Here is a 24115-nt window from a genome sequence, read left to right as displayed (position 1 = left end):
CATTATGTATTATTAATATTAATTAATACTACTATTCCAAGGTGGTAGTCTGCCTATGCTCTGCATGCAGTCTGTATATACGCACACAAAACAGGCTCATAAAATGAAACAAAAATGCATTGCGTACGGTTAAGTTCATTAAGAGAAGGGAATATATGACAGCATTAAAAACAAAGCAAAAAACCACATTCTACCTCTCAGCACTTACTGTTCACAACGGCTCCACTGTGCAGCTTTACAGCACCGCGCTTCTTTTGTCTGCTCGGGCCTGGGAACCCTTTTGCACATTTTCATAGAGTTCATATTAAATATGGGAACTTTAGATTCTCTCATGAGACACAGTTCTACAGCTACTTTCCCTAAATAATAGCCATCTGTTCTGAATGACCTCCCCAAACAACTCGCTTTGTTAATGGCAACTGTGCTACAGTTAATACACCGGTTGGGATTACTCCAGCCAACTTTCCATGGGTCTCTATTGTTATGAAAACCTATTATCAGGCAATTAAATGACAGCAAGAATGTAATAAAGTACAACAGTTTTACTTGTATCATTATCCTGGGTGCTGATGTTAATGACAGGCTATCGCACCCTTGACTGCAATTCCTGGATACTGTCATAGTGGAGAATAACTCCCGTCAGCAGCTATTTTCAACCTTAATGCTTTGAGCAATTACAATCCTTACCTAAGCCCTTCCCCAGTATTTCGCCCCAATGAAGGGCAGCTCTGAGATTACCAGCAGAGCTCGCTGCTGAAGGCCAGGTGTAAAGGACACGAGACCAGTCTTACCTAAAGCTCGGCCAATTTTTGAAGGTATTTGTTTCCTTGTCAGACGGGCAAGCCTCACCGAGGTGCGTTCGCAATCACTTGTCCTCTGTGTAAATGAAACAATAAACCAGCTTTCTAAATTCTCTATTCTGTACTTGTCTCAGTGGGAAATAATGAAGCTGAATTGCCCTTGCGGTCCTTTTAGTATCCCTCTGGCAGGCTGAATTTCCACGTGACACCTTTCCTTTTGTTTTCTCATTTCTAGAACTAAACATAAACTTAAATAAACCTCTCTAAGAAACAAGATGCACATAATTGCCACAGATACCACAAGATGTCTAGAACATTTCATCTTTCTAAATTGTCCTGGGTTTGAAATTTATACAATCAGCATTCTGTGTTTCTGATATATAACATAGCAGTAGGTCTAAAACGAGGGGGTTTTTTTTCCCATCGTGAAAATAATCTGAAAATTTATGTTGACATGAAGTAGTACTTTCGCTATCACTGAGACGATCCAACTGCAGTCATACTGTTTGGCATAGATTCAGCTAATATGCATTTATAGTTCTCCTTCCTTGACAGAAGGCAGTATATTTACCAGCCTGTATGTGCAGTTAGACTAAAGTGTTGTTTTTCACTGGGACTCATAACCTCTACTCTTTGGAATATTTATTTGCTTCCTAAGACGCAATAGGGAAACTTTATGCAACTTAGTACATCAATTCTACATGAATACTACACACAGGCTTCTTCCAGATCAAAATTACTAGATGGAAAAGCTCCCTGGTAGAAATTACTGCATGACAGAGGATATGAATGGACTCTTTGTTCATAAGCGTTTTTAGATTGTATTTTATTGAGGTGGTCTTATAGCAACAACATTAATTTTATAAGACACAAGTGCCTGACACAATCAAGTTACACGGGCAACATATGAGTAAACTACCCCAAGAAGGGCCCTCCGGAGGGAGATATCTTCCAAATCAAATGAGAAACACCAGATTCAGCTACATCACCTCTTAGAGGAGATGAAATGTTATTTTGTTGCATTTCTCAGGAGAAACCACAGCCTCTTACAAGCAGGATGGACAGACGTGATCATCCTTCCAAGCCCACTCCCTTTGCCAACCCATTATGCAGGGACAGAGTCAGAATCTCTTTCCTTTGGGCCCATAATCCAAGCCAGAAATGGGAAGAACTCATGTGATACCTTACTCCTCCTTGCTGTCCTGCTACCCTTCACATAAAACGATGTTAAACTAAAACTATACAACAGAAACATTATCTTTAAAAATTGTAATAAAGCACAAGGGAACCTGATAATATATAGGAATGTTCCTTGTATATTTTTGTCTACTAGGAAAAAGAAACAATAATATATTAATATAATAACACAGGCAGAATTGTTTCTTGGAAGAACACCGATAATAAAGAGTACACTTTTGTTCTGTAAAACTACTTGTGCAAGCATGAGGAAGACCTGAACATCACTCATGCTGCTAAGAGAGAAAACATGCATTTCCCAGCTCCCTTATAAATGCCAATTTCATCTCTCCCAACTCTGTTGTCAAGTACAAGAAATATGGTGTCGACTTATGTAACAGCCAAACAACTGACATTTGCTTTTGGAAGCCCCTTCAAAGTTGTGCACCTTCAAAACCAATATTTTTGACTAATATCTCTTCTGTTCCTCATAACGATTGTTCAGATCTCTTTTTGAGATCTGGCTTATTGAAAATATCTTGCTAGAATGGATCGTGTCCTTCATACCTACAGTGTAATATGATGTGATTCTCCTATTGACACCAGTGATATTTCCAAACACACATGACAGAAACGTAACATAGCTGAGTACTTCCCAGAAGTTCCCAAGAGAGAATTTTGCCCACACAAGAGCTATCGCAATAAGCTTTGTCTGCATATATTGTAATGGACAGCCGCTAAAAAGGTCCACAAAGTCAAACGGATAAAGAATGTTTCTGAAACTGCACAAAGGGTTTTTTCCCCACTTTGTGTCATAGGTGAGACAGAGTAAGCAACACCCTGTAGAAGAACTGGATACTGGTGTTTATTTCTCTCACTTGCTCTCTTCCCCCTCAGTGCCACCTTTGTTCACCAGGTCTCGCCCTCATCCAGCGAGGTCAGGCAGCACGCTGCCTCGCTCCGGCTGTGCACTTGTCCCTGGTCCCCAGCACCCCCTGGGATCCAGCCCCTCACACCCCTTCTCTGATCTCCAGGATCTCCCTCACTTCCAGGATCTTTGCTCTGGCCAGGACCATCATCACCTCCTTTCTGGTCCCCTTACTTTCTGTGACCTTTAGGAACTCTTCTTTTTCAAAGCTCTGCTTTTACAGATCCCCAAGGCCTCAGTTCTCTAGATCTGAGCAGTTTACACGCAGGAGCCCAGCGCATGGTCAGCCTCCTAATTTGTGGTTCTGGTTTATGTTTCCCTATTAGCTGGAGGATTCAGGATGTGCCACTTGTTTAATGCAGGCACCATCAGAATCTACAGCCATTCCATCCCAGTCTTCTGCCTCAGCTCAAAAGTTCTATTTTGGACCCTCACCCCACACACAGAGTTATGGACCACCTGCTAGTTAGCGTTCACAATTATTTTTACCTTAGCACAAATTCCAGGTTATACCCTAATGACAGAATTCCAGACACTGTGTGAAACAAAGCCTCCAGGAGCAGTGCACAGAGCAAGGGCTCTCTCCTCCACGCGGTTGTGTTGGCTGCAGACAGAACTCCAAGCACGTGTTGTTGACATGAACACAGCACCCGACCCATGGCATCAAGACTTCTGTATTTTGGGGGCACTGCACACCCTTGGTAGGGCTTGCACTGGGGGTGAAGTGTAACATCTGGCCTTTGTTTTTGACACTGAGTTTCCATGGGAAGTGACAGCCCCTACCAAAGGCGGCGGAGAGGAACAACGCAGACAAATAGATGAGCTCAATGCTTCAGAAGGTCGAGGTGTATGCTGACAATACACAAATAAGAGGACCAGCTTCTGCTCTCACTTGCACCAGCAGAAAGTCTGAATGGCCCAAGGGAACTCAGTATAGTTGAACCTACATGAATAACAAGTTGTATAATCAAGCCTTGAACAGCAAAAAAATAGACTTCATGATAGTATTAATTTCATAACACTGTTGCATTATCTTCCTGTCTGCATCAACTTGCCTTAGAATAAGAGGGGTGAGATTAGTATACAGCTGATAACCATCTAATCATTGGTTACATAAAAATGTATGTAATGCCTTAAATTTAGGTTCTGAAATGAATGGAAAAAAGCTTGCACATAAGAAAGAAACAAGCTAATATTTTAGAAAACTGTAATGAACTTTGGAAGATAGCGTTTGAGGCATCTACGCTTTCGCATCACCTATAAAGACAGAGCAGAGGCCCTGTTAGTTTTTCCTTTCCCCCTCCTGAGTGCTAGTGAAGCAAGACGATTGCCTGCACACATCATTTGACATCCTGAAAACAGAATGAGTGCTCCACTGGCAGCGGAGGAAGATAGAAACATTCTCAACATTTGTCACATTCCCCGATTGGTTCTCACGGAGCTGTTTGGCGAGGAAATGTGAGGAACGGAGCTCTGCAAAACCAAAGGCGGGGAAAAGCGCTTGCAACAAAGCATCATCTTTTTACAATTGAACGTTGAGTTATAAGACCAAGACAGGAAAATGCATCACTATGATACATTTGATAACGCCTTTTATGCAAATAAAGAGGAAGTTACTTATTGAGTCCCGATTAAGTATGTGTTCGCTACCTTGCTAAAGCCCATTTATTTTCAAGAAAGCACACAAGCACACGCTTAACTTCAAAATGAATGAAGCTCCAGTATGTACCGCAAGTCCAGCATATAACAGAGCACTCTGCCAAACAGGGATTAAAACAAAGAGCCAATATACCGTTAACTTCCACAAACTGCTTGTCATAAACATGATAAGCACATAGTCATGTAGCTAGCTGGACCAGAATTTTCTATCCAAGAATGACTGTGAAACCCTTAAAATCTGAAGTAGCAAGCAAATTAAAAAGAAAACTGAATTACTCATGGAAGCTCAAAAAAGGCCATGCTTAATTTGACTCAGATTTGCTCGTAATTCACCTTCATTCATTAGAAGGTTTGAAAACCTTCAGACGAGCAAAAATTAACTCTCTGGTTGCAGAGCAGGGTACGTATCAGTCACTTTTCACAGGCTCGATTTCCTATACAATTTTTCTCACAAACCTGTCAGCTGGACTGATAGAGTTACACAGGCACACATAATCCACACAATAGCAAACTATGTTTGTTTTAATAAATAATGACAGCTAGAGATACCTACCTACAGCCAGCTGACATAAAACCTCCAAACCATCTCATGTATATGCGGTCATGTCTCCACTTCTGCAGTCACTCGCAAGACTGACGTACATTCAACTAGCATACATGCAACTATTTAATTAAATCGATTATAAGGTTAGTATAAAATTAGCATAAAATCATACAGTTTTTTCTGCCTTGACTTCAGCAGGGCTGGCATTTATGCTTAAATTAAGTGCTGCACTTTGTGTCCTTTGTGTGAAGTAGACAAGCATTATTACCTCCATGCACTTCACAAATTGGAAACTGAGGAAAAGAAGGTTAAGTGACTTGCTCAAGGACACGTGAGAAGTTAGAAATGATGCTGCTGTGAATGATGAGCAGGAGAATGGCTGAACAAGCCCTTGTTTAAAGCTTTTAAGTATGTATACTGAAATAGATTAAAAATAGGCTCTTTACTTTTAAAATGGCTCACTGGAATCCTTCCAGCATTTTGCATTTCTTTTGTATTATCCTCTACCCGCAGCAAAGTTCGCACACATAAAAGTAATATCCAACATTAAAATGTTTAAAAATTATTCTGATGTCAGTGATGCTGGACTAAATTTAAGGGAAATTCAAAGATAAGCCTTACGATCTAACCTCCACGTGCCCCATCACACCCATTGCGCTGAGCTCACAGCATCACCCTTCAGGCCGTCGGCACCTCCCGGCGCACACTCAGACCTACAGGACATTGGCCACTGGCCCAGCCGAGGGAATGCCCTACCCCAGCTTTTCCTGTCTTCAACACAAGCAAGTCAGAGGTGTAAATCTGCCTTTGAAGCTCAAATCCCTTATGTTTGCACCTATATGTTTCCTTACAACATCAAATCAGATCTATTAATTACGCATCCATGCAAATCACTGGTTGATAGATAGTCTGCAAGCGGTCATATTTAAGCAGTCTCAGTATGTTGGACTCTCCATGTATTGAAAAGACCAAATAGCCACGCAGCACAAAAAATTGCAATTAGAATTGCAAGCCAAGGAAACTTGAGGCATTTTCTACAAAAGGGAGTGACTCAAAGAAGAAGTTGCAGCTTCTTTTTGAACACAAATAAGGGCACTCCTAAACTAGAGGAGCCAGGGTCACAGGGACATACATCACAGCTATAAATAATTTTGATTTTAAGGCTACAGTTAAATGAAAACAAAAAATATAACTGACAGCACCTATGCTTCTTGTCTGTCTCTATATTATCTTACAATTGACCTTGAGAATACTTAATATTAGCCTAAGGGTGGAAGGAAATGTTCTTCTTCACCACAGTAATTTAATAATAGCTTGTTCTCCTTCTGCTCAGTATGCAAGTAGACACTGCTTTTATAATACTTTCAGAAGGTGCTTTGTTCATTCCGTTAGCTAGTGCATAAAGCATTGGGACTGCATATGCCCAAGACATAAAACTATAATACCAGTGCTGAGCATCAAGTATTCAGATCCAATAAATCCCAGTATCACAGCACAGTACAGTACCATGAAACAATTCGTCTGTCATTCAACACAACTATTCAGAAAGCTGCTTCTGGGGTGGGGGCTCAACTGGAGGGAGAAAAAACAAACAAACATTGTTAAATCAAACTGCAAAGTGAATTTTGACTCAACAGGCATTTTGCCAAGACAAAAATGTCTGCAAGCAGTTTGGAGATGGGGTGAAATCAGATTGTTAAACTGTATTTTGTTCACATTTATGAAATGCTACAGTTTGACATTGTCTTAGGTTTGCTGACAGATGGAGGAAGGAGGCAGAGTTTCCAGCACCAGCAGCCCCCGAGCGCTGGAGCCGCACTGCCCTCTCCCGAGCTCTCGCTCGCTCGCTGAAACACAACCTGCTTTTCCAGAGAGCATCCGAAACGCAGGAAATACATCTACAAAGGCAGTTCAAGCATGTTGGATAAACTCTGCTGTTTTGCAGCCACACTGAGAAATGGCAGAGAGTCTAATGCACGAATACCACTGCCTGCTGCCTTCCTCTGTCTTTTCTTGCTAGAGATTAAAAAGCACAGATTTTCAGCAACAGTCAGAAGCTGGGGATCCTTCCAGAAGGACAGAACATGAGCAACGATGCTGTCTCAGGTTACCTTCTTGCAAAAATGATCAGAACAACTTGAAATCCTGCAGGGAAACTCTCTCTCCCAAGAGTGGGAGTTTATCCAGTATGCTGCAGGATGACAAAACAAGTTCTGTTAAAGCAACTGGGAGCTTGCTGTCCTATACCATAGCGAGCAGTGCAAGAATTATTCAACCAAACAACAACAGGGGCAATTTTGAAGATACTCTCTTACATCAATGCATAGCTGCTTCGTCATTGCAGAAGGGGAAAATGCATATGCATTCACAGCTGTAATTACTGTGATTTCTGGAATAGCAATAATAAGTGTACGGAGCAGCTGCCGGGGAGCAGGCCATTTGTGACTGGAGCTAATGGAACCACATACATCATTCCACCACGCAACAAACTTCAATAGTAGAAATCTGGATCCAAACTGTGTATAGTATCTTTCCTTTAAAAGCCATTTCAGCCATTTGGTAGGCTAAATATAGGCTTAATTTTCAATAAAGCCAGTTAAATACTGCTTATCTTCATTTTGCATATCATAAAATAGCCTCTTGAAATAATTTTTTCTCATTTTCCCTATTCACATATCTTCCCAGCGCTCCCATCTGACGTCCTGCTTTCAGCTTCAGCACTACTTTACAAGCTCGTTCCTATTGACGTACTTACAAGTTCCTTCCCATCTTTCTTCCAGGGACTCATAAGGACACATGTACACCATGCAATTTAGTTGTGGAGAACAGCGAGTTTAAGAGATGATTAAAAACACAGTTTCATTTCTTTCTCTTTATGCTCAGTGCCAGATTTTTCCTTCACTGATACAATATAATTGAGTGATACACACTATATTTAAACAGAAATCACTGGTCATGGAGAACAAGATGACAACAAGCCCGCTTTTGGCCAGCAAGTCTTTGCTGCAGCTCTAACATACAAGAAGTTCAAGAGCTTTTGAGCTAAAAGGATTTCTGCAGTGAAAGAGCTAATGGACAGAAAAGAGCACAAGCTCATCCTCCATCGCCAGGATCCACCTCTTCCACCAAGATCCCAAGAGATCCCACAGCCAGAGACCAGTCTGACCACGGAGGAGAGTTACTCTCACACAACAATTCCGCATGTTTATGTCTCATGTTAGCAGACCGCTACTCCTTGCTTACAGTCATTTAATTCTTGCTGTTAGCAAAGCAACATCCCAATATTTCTACCTTTATGCTCACAGTTGTTCCTTTCTTGCAGGGACCTTTCTCCATGATGCTTTGCTCTCTTCCATTTATGAACATCAGTTCTTCCCTTATGTTTTAAACTGATCTTAAATTAATGCTGTTGTTCTGTTTAGCAACAGCAAGAACTTCATCTGCCAAAGCACCTTTTCATGCCAAAACATCTTTGTTTGTGCACCAGCAACAATGATTAATGTCAACACAGCTCTGGGAATTGTGTTTGTTAATTAACTGCTGCTGTAGAGCTAGCAGGCCGAGTACAAAACATGGCGTTCCTACCGGGTGGACACAAATACTTATTTTCTTACGCAGAAAATCCCAATGCAAGACTTATTGTTTGGGTTTGTTTGGTCTGTTTAGCAGATGAAATAGTTACGCTTTCTGTTAGGTATTTTTGGGTAGGGTCTCCTCACACGAGCTCCGCCAAGCAGAGAACTGGAGTGGATGAAAAGTAGGTTGGGTTTCTGTATTTCCGAGCCCTCCGAGCTAGGTCACCCCTGGAGTAAGGCGATGTCTGCTCTAAAATGAAGTGTGATAAATTTCTGAAGGGGATTATATGATACGGTTTTCTATGATAGCAAGAGACTGAACTCAATGACCCAGAAAGCCCCTTTCCGGGCCTATGTTGCTAAAATGCGACTTCCCAGGCACTAGTTATTAACAGCTGTGAGACACCAGCTATAAGAGATCGCTCTCAAACAACCCATGCAGCAGGTGATGCTGACAGGAGCGCACAGCATCCTTTTGGGGGACCACTTAAATCAGCTGGTCCTGACAGAGCTCTCTGTTGCTCTGGAGACCACGGCCATTCGGGGCATCCAGATAATGAGAGAGCAGAAACAGCTCAGCGTAACTAGAATCTATAGCCCGAAACCTTCTGGCTGAGGTCTGTGCACCAAACAAACTCAATGAAATATTCCCCAACTAGGAACTGATCCATAACAATAACCTCTCCGCGTGGCTCCCTGCAGAACCCTTTTTGCTATCCTGGATCCTGGGATGCTGCTGTAATTGACTCCATCCATTACCTTAAAATGTTCTCCAGTTTACCCTGCCTTTACCACATCTAGCCATTGTAAAAATCTCTCCTGTTTTACATCTTCCCTGTGCTTTCAGCAATGCTATTACTCCTATAATAAGCTTAATGAGGACACTGAGTGGAAGAGTCTTCACATAAATCATCACAACAGAAAATGCTCCGGAGATGCATATAGCAATGTCACACTGCCCTCTGTTGAAATTTGAGGCACTAAAGTGATTTCTAAACTTCTTATTTCTAAGGACTAAAGGTTAATTATTTAATATTTCTTAACTGCAACAGCTCTTTCCAACCATTAGAGAAAATGAGTATTTTTTCAGAGATTCCAACTTACATGTTGGAATCAGCTTAATCAGCTGTCAGAGACAGAAATCCCTGCATCTCTAAAGTCAGGGGGACAGCAGGGAAGGGCTGCAAGTTCTGAACCCAAATCTGCCTTTCAAGCCTGGAGACCTGCCCCACCACTAATCGTAAAAGACTGAGCCCTTCTAGCAACCAAGTCATCAATTCGCCCGCCAGCCAAGCAAGCTCTCCCCAAACTCCCATGGGGTGTCACACTGTCCACTTCCCCAACCTCTGGCAACCATGGCAAACCACCCCTCCTTCAGAAAAATTACTACAGGCAATACTACTTCTTCAGCAAAAACAGTTAAGCTGGGAGAAGGTGCTGAGTGGTCTGCAGGTGTCACCACCATTTCCCCTCTATGCTGTAAAGGACTCTCCCGCTGCAGAGTTCACCCCGTCTCTGTAGCATACTAAAAGTATAAAATACAAGTCATTCTTCTTCTGTACTTATCAGATTGTGCAACATTTCATGTTTTAAAAATCCCAGATGACATTCCATGATTACACCACAAAGAGGTTTTGACGCACGCAGCCCCATACTTTAATTAGCCCGCTTCACTTTGAACACATTGCCCCAGAGATGAGTCAGGAGCAACGTTCAATAGAAGTGTCATACTCTGCATTCAGCAAGTCTATTCTTAGGTATAGGAGGAAAATTAGACTGTGCAAGAAACAAGTATATACTCTGACCCTGTTCAGAGTTTACCCTTAGTGGGGTGGAATCTTGGGAGAACGTCTTTAGAAGCGCTGGGCAGCAGGCGCCATCAGGAGAGGGAAGGTGCTGGAATGAGCAGCTCTGGTCGCTGCCCCTGCGCGTTAAAACAGAGGGGAGAGGAGAGCTCGGCACAGCACATCCTCCTCTGGCTGTTGTCCCCGTGTGGCCAAGTAAAACCTCAGCAAGCGCTATATAGGAGACAAGGAGAACAGCTTTAAATTGGCATCTAGTTCAGCAAAAAAAAAAGGAAGACTGGCCTGTATAATTCCATTATACACTTCCAGTGTTGAACAAGAGCACAGTGCCCCCTTCAGAGCCACACGCCCCGTTCAGCCGACAGGATGGAGCCTGATGACTCACAAAAAAAGCGTATTCATCCTGATTGTTGGAATACATATTTTTATCATCCGTGTGACACTCAAAAAGCAAAGACAAGCAAGACTCTTCAAAACGTATTTTCTAGTAAAGATAATGTTTTCTACTTCAATGACAGCTACAATACCAAATCCAACTCATCAGCATTCTTCTCTGATCTAAAAAATAATTCATCAGCTATATCATCGTATCGGATAAGAATATGCTATAAGATCCCAACTTTGAAAAGGCAAGTAAAAAGCATTTTTAAGAACCCCATGGAGCTCCTTTCATTATCCAGCATTTGCTGCCGACGTGAGAGCATCAGCCTTTTGCCACTGAAATCACAGTAAAGAATGGGGGCTTTTGGTGACTCTAAAGATTTCTTCATTTCAATATTAAAAAATTACATCCTCTGTAGCGTGGCCCAAGAGGATAGGACATGGGGCTAGAAGCCAGGTAAGTCTGACCTAAGTAAGCTATTAGATATGTAAAAATCAAACAGTTATCTCATTTTTACCACTGCTAGAACAGGAATGTACTAGCTGGCTCTGTTTACAAAACTCTTTCAGACCCATGAAAGAGTGAATTATCATCATTTTGGCACCTCATACAAGCTGGGGCAGGTATTGGAGGCCATGTGAGGATAACACGATGATGAAGTCTGAGCATAGTCCAAGCAACATTACCTTTAATTATGTATATACTGCTCCCTGGAACAAAGGCGGTCACAAAAAGCACATTGAGCACATCCCCTTCTGTTAGGAATTTCAACACCAACAGTGATTTGCAAACAGATTACTGGTGTCACTTAAGAACAAAGTTTGTATCACAATTGAGGTAAAAATGAAACTTGCCTGACATAGATACAATTTTTATTACCAGAACAATGTATAATAGAGAACAGAAAATGCGTATTCTGAAGGCTAAACGTTCAGACACACACTTAAATAAAACACACCTTGAAGCCTGTAGGTAACATCATGAGTCCACAGTAGATGGAGGTCACAAAACAGCTCCAGTTGCCAAATGCACATCTAAGGAAGAAAGGATGCATCATTTTGTGCTTGGAGCCCAGTTCTATTGAATCAAAACAAAGCAAAAAAAGCCCACACTGGGCCACCAAGAATCCTGTGTTAAAACTCATGGCCAAGCCCATGTCAGTCTGCAGGAAAAAAGGACATTTTCAACGCTTCGGCTGAGTAACACTTCATCCTCTGCTAAATCTGCATGCACAACAGTCCGACGCTAGAAACTTGAATGCCAAAGGAAATGGAGGAAAACCTTTAAAAAGCCCCAAAAGTTCACATATCTATCTGTGCTTATAATTCCATATATAAACCAAGTAAACCTACATGAGTTTTAGCATTGACATTTTCACTATGCGTTAATGATCAGTGCACATGGCAAAGTCATACACGAAACCAAAACGGACCTTTAGTTTTTCTGCTCTTTTTTTGCGTTCACAATCGTAACTTTCCCAGTTTCTTTCAAATGTGAATATCCAGTAGGCCAACATTTCTCTGAAAGTCCAGAAAAACAATATACGTTCAATGCATTCATTTCCCTTTGCAAAAAATAAACATGCCTAATATCATTTGATCCCCACGTTTAGCTTGCTCTGCTTTCTATCAAATACGAGGCTTAAGTGGTTTTGTTTGTTTTAATTTTAAGATGTCAGTTAGTATAAGGAAAGCCATTTGATGAGCACGATCCCCTTCTCCCCAGCAGCACCCAGGCTCAGCGTTTTCCTGGGTAAGGAACACAGGTTTCAGAAATGCCATCTCCAGCCTGCTCCGTTCTGTCTGCTCTGTCACCTAGGTCCAGACAAATTATGGACACTGTAACATTCTCTCCACATACAATATCATTTTTTTTCTATATTCTCAAGATATTTCTGTTAATGCAGTGAGAAAACACATCCTCGTAGGTTGGGATCTACCCAGCTGGAGAGCTGCTCTGTGGAAAGGGACCATAAGCTCAATACGAGTGACCCGTGTGCTTCTGTGGCAAAAGCCAACAGGATACAAGGGCAGCCGCAAAGAAGTCATTATCCCGCTCTGCTCAGCACTTGTCAGGCCACGGCTGGAATACCACATCCAGTTTTGGTCCCCACTATACAAAATAGATGTGGAGACGCTGGACGGGGTCCAGAGAAGGACCACAAAGACAATCACGAGACTGGAAAGCCACCATATGAGGAAATGCTGAGAGAACTGGGCTTCCTCAGCCTTGAGAAAAGAAGGCTTCGAGGAGACCTCATCACCACGTTCCAGTATGTAAGGCGTAGCTATAAAGATGATGGAGACTCCCTTTGCATCTCAATTATAAACAAACCACAGAGTTCTAGGGCACTTTTTAAGGACACCACCTGTTATCACACTTCTACTTCTGGGAGGAACTTGCCTGCCTGTGTCCACTGGCGACAGCAGGGTCAGCCCAAGCCGGTGGCCACTGAAGACGTAGCCCAAGAGTGTTCCTGGAAGTGGAACAGCTGCACCCGAGTGCTCTGGAACAGCCAGGGAAGGCTCAGCCCCAGCTTGTTCTCCAGAGGTTTTACCCCAGGCACCCACAAAACCCAGCGGAGTTTTGCGCTCTGCAGGGGGGAGAGCAAAGGTACCATGTTTTCTTCGTGTTTTCCCAAGCAGCTTCCTGTGAATATTTATAAGGCAGGTTTAACACCAATACAGTTTCAAGCAAACCCAGAGAGCACATCAGACAATCTAAGAAGGCACACATTAAATACTGAGATATTAAGTGAGATCTCAAGAGAAATAAGCTGTGGAATTAATTTATAATGCTATTGTGTTTTTCAGAATAATACGGTCTGTTATATGTAAGGAACCCTTTTAAGAATTTTCCCTTTTCTTCAACCTCCAGAAAATAAAGTTTGAAAAGCATTCTTCTCCTTAGAAGCTCTCTTTGGTGCTTTATATTGCACATGAAGTCTGAAATTCTTCTACAAGCATTCAGATACTTTATCTACCAAAAGAGTAAAATGGATAATTTCCCAGCTATGAAAATACCAGTATTCCGCTTCAATACGTGCTGTTATTTCCTTACCTACAAAAAAAGCAACCGAAATCATTATCTACCTATTACAAAGAGATTTCAACTTTCTAAAAAGCTGAGATAAGTAAAATCGCCGTTCTCAAAGGTCTACTTTAAAGCAAGTAAGGTACATTTTATATTTAAAGGTGAAGTTTCTTCTTTCATCCTAAGGGCTTTACATTCTTATTTTGATGTATTAATTAAAGCACATTTATGGTGAATTTTTAATTATCTCCCTAATAAATGGCATCACAAGGAATAAAATGGTCTCTTCACAAGCCTTTCTGGACTCCCCTGTGTCTTGGAGACAGCACTAATTCCACAGCAAAGGCAGAATGCAAAGTGCCGGCAGTGCTGAGGGCAGGGACCAGCTGGCCCCGGCACTCGGCCTCAGCAAGGAGCGCTGCAAAATACCGCAGCCAGCATCGGTCACACAAAAAGAGCACACTCTGCTATATTTCCTTCTGAAATACAGATTTATTTCTTTCCACTGAGAATCCGAGGGAAAGGAGGGTGAGTTTTTTTGTGAAGTTAGTTCTTACACTCTGTTCCCTGGGTCACTTTATGCTCCTCTGTACTCCTAGGCAGAGAATGACAAGCCATTCGAGGCATTTCCACTCACCGGTGCTGTCGCCACTTATTTAGAGTGCAAAGTCCACCTTTGCCCAGTGAAGAACCAGCCGGGGAGCGCGTGGCAGCAGCTGCACCACCGGCAGTTCAGCATCTCCTGAGCCACCATGACTCCACATCACAGCAGCCCCACAGGGCTTTGCCTACTAAAATCCACAGATAAGGGGGGAAGAACCATGACTGCTACGCAACGCTATCTAAGGTCACTCCATTTCAAAGAAAAGGAAAAATTACTATACAAAAAAACCCCAGTGATACTGTCAAGTATCATTGTACAATATCACCTAGGTATTCAGATGCTGAAGGACATGAGTCAGTCTTTTAAATGTCAAGCAACAGCCACACACAGCAGGTGGGAAATGGGATGTTTACTATCCAAATGGTAGACAATGTTGCCTTTTTACCAATATTATGTATGCACACGCACAAAATAAATATATAGGGTGGTCTCTAATCTTGTGGAAAGATTTGATTCTCGTGTCTCTTTCCAAGAGCTGCGTTACACAGGACACTCCAGACTCTGCCAGGCAAAGTTTACAGACCCGTATTTATCAAAAAGCAAATTACAAGTGTAACAAGCCTCATCACAGTGAATTATGGTCTCCACCTTTAAGAAAGACCTAATAAACACCTCTGGGGGAGGTGACTGCGGGCTGCTCTGCTTTTTATCACCCACCTATCCCTCCTGCAGAATACTCATGATCAAATCAAGCCAACGCTTCTAAATAGCTTTTAGTGTATTAATGAGTAGAGGTATTACTAATTCTCTCATAGCTGGAGCTATGGATGCATTTTTCATAAAAGCTAAAAGCCAATTGGTATCATGCAGCTAAAATCCTGCTCGCTGTTTTCAAAACAGATTGCACCCCATAGCCTCAGTACCTTTGGCCTGTTGCCAGTCACTTTAAATACAGAAAAAAAATATTGGAATACATTACTGCTATACAGAATACTTCATTGATTAACAGGGAACTTATGACTATTTCTTTTAACCACAGTCTAGCTGTTTTAATCAATTTTCTCCACCTTTAGTTAAGAAAGCTACTTCAACTGTGCAGAATAGCAATAAGTAGTAGCATTTTTTAAATACACATGCAAGACAAGACACTAAAATATTGTGCCACAGCATTATACAGGAGAACATTAATGGACTATAAGAGCAAGACTGTAGCATTAACTGACAATTGCACATTTAGTTATTTGTGAAACGGAGCTTCTTGTGTTTATTGTGTAATGTTTAAAGGTCTAACAAGCTGTGGATAATTGAGGAGAACTACTGAGAGGTGTCTGTATACATGTTGATCCAATCGATGAGCAGGTATGCAAATGACACTTTCAACATACTTAATGATTAGCATCCCTGGGGTACTTTCCTGTTCAGCTAAAATTAGTTATGAATGATGCTTTGGCAATTACATGTTTTACAAACTGCCCCCTCTTAGCTGCAAAGACTTGAGGAGTTTTGCAAGACCTCCCCACTTACCAGTTCAGAAGCGACTATTCATTCAAGGTGCTCAACACCAAAAAGTCAATAGGAATTGTATACATTATGTATTGTCATTACATGCTAGCATGATTCCCCTGCACAACAGATTAGACTACATCTCCAACATGTTGATTTCCTAATAAAGCATATTAATTTGACTATGACAGTTATTGCCTTAAACCACCACAAATTAAGGATGAAATAAAGTATTTTATTTTTAACATTTTCATTTATATGCTCATCTGGTGAAGCAGAGGCATTATTTTCATGTAAGTTATGATGTGCATGAATCAGATTCACTTGCCTGTAAACTCTTAGTAGCTTGTAATTAAATAGCTTATTTTACATGCAATGCAGGGTAGAGATTTACTGCGCGTGCACTGTCCTGGCATGTGTGCAACTTCCCTTGCAGACCTGCACAGTATAAGCACTACAAACCTCTATTTTTGTACTTAATAGTTGAAGTCATGCAGGATTAGCATTACCCCACAGAAGGAGAACAGACACAAAGTCAGATGATGACTGACCTATGTCTGCTGAGGCCACGCAGTTCTGAGCACCCTCAACTCATGTACAGAGGCATTAAAAGACAAACATTTCTGGGTTGTTTTCAGCCCTGGCTGGCCACGGTTAACTCACAGCTGCTCACAGGGGCTGTGCATGCCAAAAGCCCAAGTAACCAGAGCGGGAAGAGTGCAGCCGCTGGCTGAGTCAGTAACACCACAATAAAACATTCAGATCATATATCATGGCCTTAAACTGAAAAACTCCCCCATGGCAGAAAAGACAGAGAGGAGTCCTTCAGCTGGAGCACTGGGCAGCCAGGATTTCCATCAGCTGTAATGCGTGTGCTATTGTCCCCACCGAGCAGGCAGCGCGGGCTGCCCCCAAGACGGGGACGAATCCTCTTGGCTGTATTCTGGTCACAGCTCCTGCAACAATTCCGTGTCAGAGCATGGTTCCTCATTTTCATATTCCTATCTCATTTGTGTCACAGGGCCAAACTGGCATAGGAGCGTTATTATGCCAGATACAGGAGGGATGACACAGATGCGTACTGCTAACTACAGCAATTACTGCCAGTGGAAATCCAGGAGTGAGAGCCCGGGGCACTGCAGTTACCTTTCATCGATAGGGGCACCGAGGGTGGCAGCAAAACAAAGCATGGGCCACTTTGTAAAGATGGTTGTGCTTCCATTTACAAAGCAGTATGTAATAATCAGGGTACAGTGAAAATAAATAATAATCTATGGCACTTAGAGTAAAATAGCACAGACAGCTGGAGCCAAAGTCATGGAGCATAACTCAGGAAGTTACTCAAGTATCCTGCAGAAAGGTCATTCTTTTCTAAATCGTGCCGCAAGCAGAAATGTCTGTAGCCTTCTAAAGGCAGAGAAGCCACCGCATCACAGGCCCTTCCCCTTCCAGCCAAGGCCAAGTCACAGTTAGAAACCCCTGCGAGGTACCAGGGAAACCTCCCATCTTTCTCACAGAACCTTTTCTTCTCCAAAGAAATCCCACGCTGGGTCAGCCGTTCTCTCACTTGACAGTAAAGCAGGTACATTAAGTACCTATGATCTGGTCCCTTCAGCTGATCTCAGAGCAGCCAAAATTTAGCTCTTAAGCAACTGATACTTCCACTGACATGAAACACGTCAGAAATTACACTATTAATAACCTCTTGCACTTGTCACCCTCTGAAGTGTCAAGCTTTTGACAGCTGAATTGTTGAGACTGTGTCAATAAGTGACGTTAATAAGCTTTCCCATAATAGTCAGTGCATCCATTGGTTGCTAGGGAAACTTTTTATTATAGAATTGCATTAGATGAAGGGATGCAGAGATTCATGAAAAAATGGCAAAGAAGTCCCCCTTGCCCAAAGCAGTTTAACAAAAAGCCATTTACAAAATCAAGACAAAATAGTGTAGAAATTACTGAGAAATTTGAAGAAGGGGAAATGTGTTGAATTATGCATAATTTGGCTGAGTTTTACACAGCAAAATATTTATCAGAAACTTTGAAACAGTAGTTTCTTCCTGAAAATCCAACAAAGCAAAACATGGATATCTGCCAGTTTCCATCTACATTTTTCCAAATCACTAAGTATCAGCACAGCTGCCTTAGCATTAAAGGGAGCACTTGCTAAGTGAGGTGCCATTCACGGGAATCTATCCCCTGGTTCTGCCTAATATTTACTCTGGAATAGGTACTTAATTTCTAAATAATTCACTTTTAGTCATGTCTTCATTTTCAGCATAGACCTAAATAACCGCACCATATTAATGACAACAAAGGAGCATTTGTCCCAGAATTCACATTTTTACAGGATGTGTATATAGCTACAGCTTTATGTCCTTAATGGAGACTCTGCCAAGTGGCAGAATATAAAACAAAGACCCGTAATTAAGCCTCATTCACCTCTGCCACCCTCCGCGCCTGCAGCCCCAGAGAACGAGCCACCCTCTCCTCTCCTCTCCTCTCCTCTCCTCTCCTCTCCTCTCCTCTCCTCTCCTCTCCTCTCCTCTCCTCTCCTCTCCTCTCCTCTCCTCTCCTCTCCTCTCCTCTCCTCTCCTCTCCTCTCCTCTCCTCTCCTCTCCTCTCCTCTCCTCTCCCCTCCCCTCCCCTCCCCTCCCCTCCCCTCCCCTCCCCTCCCCTCCCCTCCCCTCCCCTCCCCTCCCCTCCCCTCCCCTCCCCTCCCCTCCCCTCCCCTCCCCTCCCCTCCCCTCCCCTCCCCTCCCCTCCCCTCCCCTCCCCTCCCCTCCCCTCCCCTCCCCTCCCCTCCTTGCCTAAGACACAGCCACCCCAATCTCTCATTCCTGCAGCACCTGGGCATCTGCTGATAACCCCTCTTAGACTTGAAGGAAGAAACCTATCTCCTTTCCTTCAAAAAGGAGATTAAAGGATCAAAAACCTCTTTCCACCCCTCACCAGGAGGTTTGGCTAAAGCCCTGAAACATTCTCTTTCTTGCGACTGTATGAAGATTACGACTCTTTTCCCACCAAGTCTGTGCTACTCCAGGCTGTGGTGGCCAGGAGGTCCCTCCACCCCCATCACCAGACACTGTGCACCCAGCCTGGCTGCACGGTGAACAAATTTTCTGTCTGCTCTGTGCTGTGAAAAGCTCTTGCTCTTTACTTCCAACCTATCTGAAATATCCAATGAATATTTGAAATAGGCATGAACATTTAGTTTGCCTCCTGAAAAACAAGGGGGAAAACATATGGGTAATATGCAGCTTGTTTTGCAAAACAATAATGAAGCATCTGGTAGCTTCTCCAGGAATAGAAATGAAAGCCGAGAGGATATTTTACAGAACTTGGAAGCGTAGATGGGATGGCGTACTGTGATCCAGCATGTGTCTAAACACACACGGTCTCCTAGCACAGCTTGAGGAAAGCTATTTGGTACATTCATTGTAAATCTCTGGCAAGCACACCATACGGCTACTCTGCTCCCGCCAGCAGGCGCAGCAGCCAACCCCCATAGAGCCGCCCAGACACGGGCTGCGCCGGGGAACGCGGAGAGGGGCCCGGGGGAGCCGCGGACAGCGCCGCAGCGGCACCGTGGCACCGCCAGCACAGCACGGCCCGCGCGTGCCAGCGCGGTATTTCCTGCTGCGCAATACACCCATCCCATCGTTCAGGTTTTCCCTGTGTTTAAAGATTATCATCGTGTCTAATTCTATCCCCTGCTATGACGAATAAGCAAATTCAGTTTGTATGATTGAAATCTGAGGCATTCAAAATGTACCTTCCAGATATTGCTTTTATTGTATTACTATACTACTTATAACCATGTATAAAATGCCAAATTTAACAAGCACTACATATTATGCACTACATATTGCTCATGTACATGTATCCAGTAGTATATGTTGAGGCACACTATTGGCTGGTATAACAGACCCAGGATTTGCCTCAGTAGTGTAAGAAAGAAATACTAATTAGAGAACTGTAAGACAATTTATATCAAAGTTGTTATAAAATACTATAAAAAGGATCGATGCTGACAGAGGGAAGAGCATGCAACTAGAATACAATCAGCAAGGACATGATCAAAGCTAGGACAAATAGACTGCAAATACCGTATAATGTGCAAACACCTCTAAGGTACGCATCAGGGTCTGTGAAGCATCCTCACAGCAGGAGGCTGCAAGCACATTTGGTGTGGCCTAATTTGCCAACATATCACAGCCAACTAATAAAAGCATTTCTCAAAGACAGGCAAGTTCTGCTGGGCTGGCGTGGCACCGTGTAGCAAAATTAAAAAGCTGCTCTCCATACAGCAGGCAGCATCCATCCCAATCTTCGTTACGCTTTCAGCAGTGCATGTAATACATAGTTAGAGCGTGTTGCCTTCTGCAGAAATCAGCAGCGGGAGGGCATTCCTCAACACACAGCTCTGGGCAGGCAGGACAGCTCAGCAGCGGCTCAGTTCGGGTCCCTCCCTGCATTGGGCACAGGGCAGGGGCTTGTACCCCCTGGCACCTCAGAGAGGGCAGCTCACACCCCCACTGGCTGGGGCGAGCAGGCTGCAAGGCCAGGCACCGAGCCCCCGCAGCCCACAGACACCAGCCAGCATCTCAGGTGCCTCGAGCTAGCAGAAATATCTCCTTTTTGCATGCGGCTTGTTTCCCAGTGCAATCCTCAGAAACACCGTGTCTCAGGTCTTCTTCAAAGCAGCAACTCTGCCCCACTTTCCCTTTGTTGAGGAAGTCCCAGGGGGAACGGCCACACCATGGAGCACCTGGGGGTGAAGAGTCACCTCCGGTCACGCAGCATCAGCCGCAGCTGCCGCGCAGGGACTCTGCACCCACGTGAACTGCACTGGTGCCTCTGCCTGTTCCCTGCATGTCCTGATGCAAGAGCGAAATAGCCCACAGTGGACAAGGAGGGTTTCATACCTGTTCCTGGCCGCAGGTGAAGTTACAGTCTATGCCCAAACTTGCCTTAGTCCTCTGCACCCACTACCATAGACAGACCCTTGAGCTCCTCAATACCCATGTCCTTTAAAAATTAGAAGAATGGGGCACTTTTAAAAATTTCAGCCTTAACCTAAACCAACCTTCTGTACAACTACAGATTTCCAAGGAAGAATTAATTATTAATGACTTAATGCAATGAGAGCTGCTGTTTTCATTCTCCTCACAGCTGTCAGGGAGGCACAGATGCAGCACCACCTTCTGTAATTGGAATCTTTATTTTACAAACAGTGCAATAGACTCTGTTTTATCTGCTTTGATCCCTGTGTAATACAAACAAGGCTCACTAATCAAGGCTCCTTCCCCTTTGTTTGCCCTTCAAATGCTGCAGAGAGCCTCTGCCTGCTGGATATTGTGGTTATATACGTTACACAGTGAAAACATAGGGGACACAGCAGGCGTTACAAAGAGCTTTTGCCCTGACTTTAAGGTATCTCTGTAGTGCCAACTGGCAGCACATACCAGCCTGGCCAGGTGCTGTTCTCCTAAAGATATCATTATGTACTAACAATTAACAAACCTATCAACAGATTTCCTTTACGATTCTTGGTTCTACTGGATTTAAATACACCGCAGAAGAACAACAGTGCCTGGATGGTATACAAAAACATATCTGGCTGGCAGACCTGACCATGCACAGAGCAAAGCAGCTCCACTAAAGCACAGGAGGGATGGAAGCACAAGCACATCATAACCCCATGAAAAGTCCTTCAGACACAGCACAGACTATCGCTGCAGTTCCTGACACCTGTAACTGCAGAACGCCACCTTCAGCTGGAAACTTTGTCAAATCTGAACCAGTCTGGGCATTTCCAAACAAAGGGAGACATTTTCTGCGAGCATTTCGACCACAACGTTTCTGCCATTTCTGAAAAGGGCCCTGACGGAAGAACAAACTAAATTTGCCCACAAATTTTTACAAGCTTTTTGTTTCTTTAAGAGCAAGAGTGGAACAACGGGATAAAGTAGAAACAACTTTAATTTTCACACTAACCTGCCTGATTTCGACGTAACTCCATAGATGCAAGTTCACATTCATTGAGTATGATTCCTTAGAATATAGTAGAGTCAAAACATTTCACGGAAAAAGTTTTTCCACGGTGCTCTTTCTGCCTGTTCACTCTTGCTTGTTCCAGGTGGTACGAAGGATAACAGTTTAAAATTAGGAAATGTAAGTCCCGAATATTCAGGGACAGCAGGATAGATCGGGAGTTGGAGATAGCTGGGACTGGCTAAGGAAAAAAGGAACCACCAGGAAAAGGAATGAAAAGCAAAACCAGAAGTTTTGGCTACAAGCAGTATAACAATAAACACAGATGAATTGATGAGGAAGCAATACACTGGGGAAACAAGCACTCACTTGGCAAAGAGCAGTGTTGATGGAAAGCCAGAAAGACAGTAAAATAAAGACAGATTGGTTGAAGAGCCAGGAAAATGGTGTGGATAATGTGAGGGCTGGAGCCTGTGTGTCAGGTTGAGTACCTGCAGTAAGAAAATCTACTACCTGAGTAGTGACTTGGCTCTAGGTAGGTGAGGAGCAAAGGTTATGTTTGAACACAAACCACCTAGAGAAAGGGCTTGTTTGAAAGGGAAGGAAAAGCAAATGACTTTTTGGGCAAGTGAACAGCAGAATGTGTGCCCAAAGAACACAACCTCTCCCTGACCTCAGCACACACTGTGGAGATACAGACATCTTCATTATGTTAGGAATAGGGGGAGGGGAAAAAAAAGTTCAAGTATTAATAGAAAGCCAACTAAAACAGTTGCCTGTGCAATCCCCAGGTAACCCTGCAATCCAGGATCAGAGCAGCTTTTGATGGTCTTTTTCTCCGCAGTGTGTGAGCTGCATCAGTAGCTGAGGCCCAAAGGGATGTCTCCACCGCTGTGAGCTGTGGCCACTTTCCTCACCAGCCAGCAGTGGTGGAATAAGCATTTCTTTTTCCTTAGACAGAGAGCTTGTAAAGGCAGGTGAAGCTTATCTGCCTCCCGCCTTGCTGCAGCAGGCTGGCTGCTTTTCTCTTTGAGCACGCAGGGAGGTGCGAGACCCTCTCTCCAGCGAAACCAGCTCTGTGCCCCAGAGCTGCCTTCCTGGCCACCTTCCCTCTCTCCTCTCAAAGAGACAGAGAGAAATCTGGCAGCAAAGAGGCTTTGGATCAGAGTCTGTGTTCCCTACCTAAGTCCCAAGAGCTCAAAAGCTTTCAGCTGCATCCTATTCACATATTTTCCTTGTCAGATATCCCTTGATGAGAACAGAGCCTGACAGGAGGGGAGGAAGAAGGAAATTACACAAGCAAAACAAAAGTGTAATTAAATTCCCTCTGCAGATGAGCAGATCAGGTCTCGGCTGTTACTTCACTTCATTCTGTCACATTCTGGACTGTTCTTTAAGGAACTCTCTGCTAACTGAAACTAAGAGGGTAGCTTAAGGTTCCGTTTTTCCAAGGAGTGCCATATGCCTGGTCTCTTTTCTCAGTCCCGCTGTCTTCTGTCATTCTGACTAACACAAGCACTGACTGGGTGCAGCACAAAGCATGTGTTTTCAAGGTACTAAAATGAAACCACCGAACCCATGGCTGAATTATGCAGGAGGAAAGCGCGTTTCCACCAAGCCTCAGCCTCCCGGGGGTGCAGTCCTGAGCTGTCTTAGCCGCTGCTTGCAGCAGTAACAAAATGCCAGCTGATTGATACTGCTAGTATTTCTAAGGCATCTCATCAATCACAGCTTCAGCCTTTCGCAGTGAGTAACCTAGGAAAACAAGGCCATTCCTCCCACTCATCCTGCTCTGATGATTTTCAGTGGCTCCATTATTCTAAGTTACTGGCAGATGCTTTGTTCTTCCCATTGCACAACTTCTAGGTACAAACTACTTTTAATTTAGCACTCAGATTAAGTCCTTACCCCATCCTGCTTTTCTAACTGGAAAAAGACCTGAGGTAAATTCAAGGAAAATTGTCCGTGCTTCCTTCTTTCAAAATAAAACTGTGATATTTTTAGAGGACGCTGGTGGAACGTTAAGTTTTCAACACTACCTGGAGAAGAAAGAAGAATAAGAAGTTCTAATGAGAACACTAAGAAATATCATAATAAATTGCTATACTT

The 24115-nt window shown here is 43.3% G+C and overlaps 1 long non-coding RNA gene across 8 annotated transcripts in view; it reads right to left on the bottom strand.

Moving 5' to 3' along the window:
* Positions 1-24115, bottom strand: part of LOC139829040 (uncharacterized) — a 308145-nt gene that overhangs the window by 175838 nt on the left and 108192 nt on the right. Inside the window, exon 1 of one of the 8 annotated variants that reach the window (XR_011741253.1) lies at positions 792-869. The exons of the other annotated variants lie outside the window; for them this stretch is intronic. This is a non-coding gene — a long non-coding RNA (uncharacterized lncRNA). Of the gene's footprint in view, positions 1-791; positions 870-24115 lie in introns of those variants that run through there. 8 annotated transcript variants of the gene reach the window in all.

This window comes from Patagioenas fasciata, chromosome 13 (assembly GCF_037038585.1).
Source record: "Patagioenas fasciata isolate bPatFas1 chromosome 13, bPatFas1.hap1, whole genome shotgun sequence".
NCBI lineage: Eukaryota > Metazoa > Chordata > Aves > Columbiformes > Columbidae > Patagioenas > Patagioenas fasciata.
This window is presented reverse-complemented; position numbering and strand designations above follow the sequence as displayed.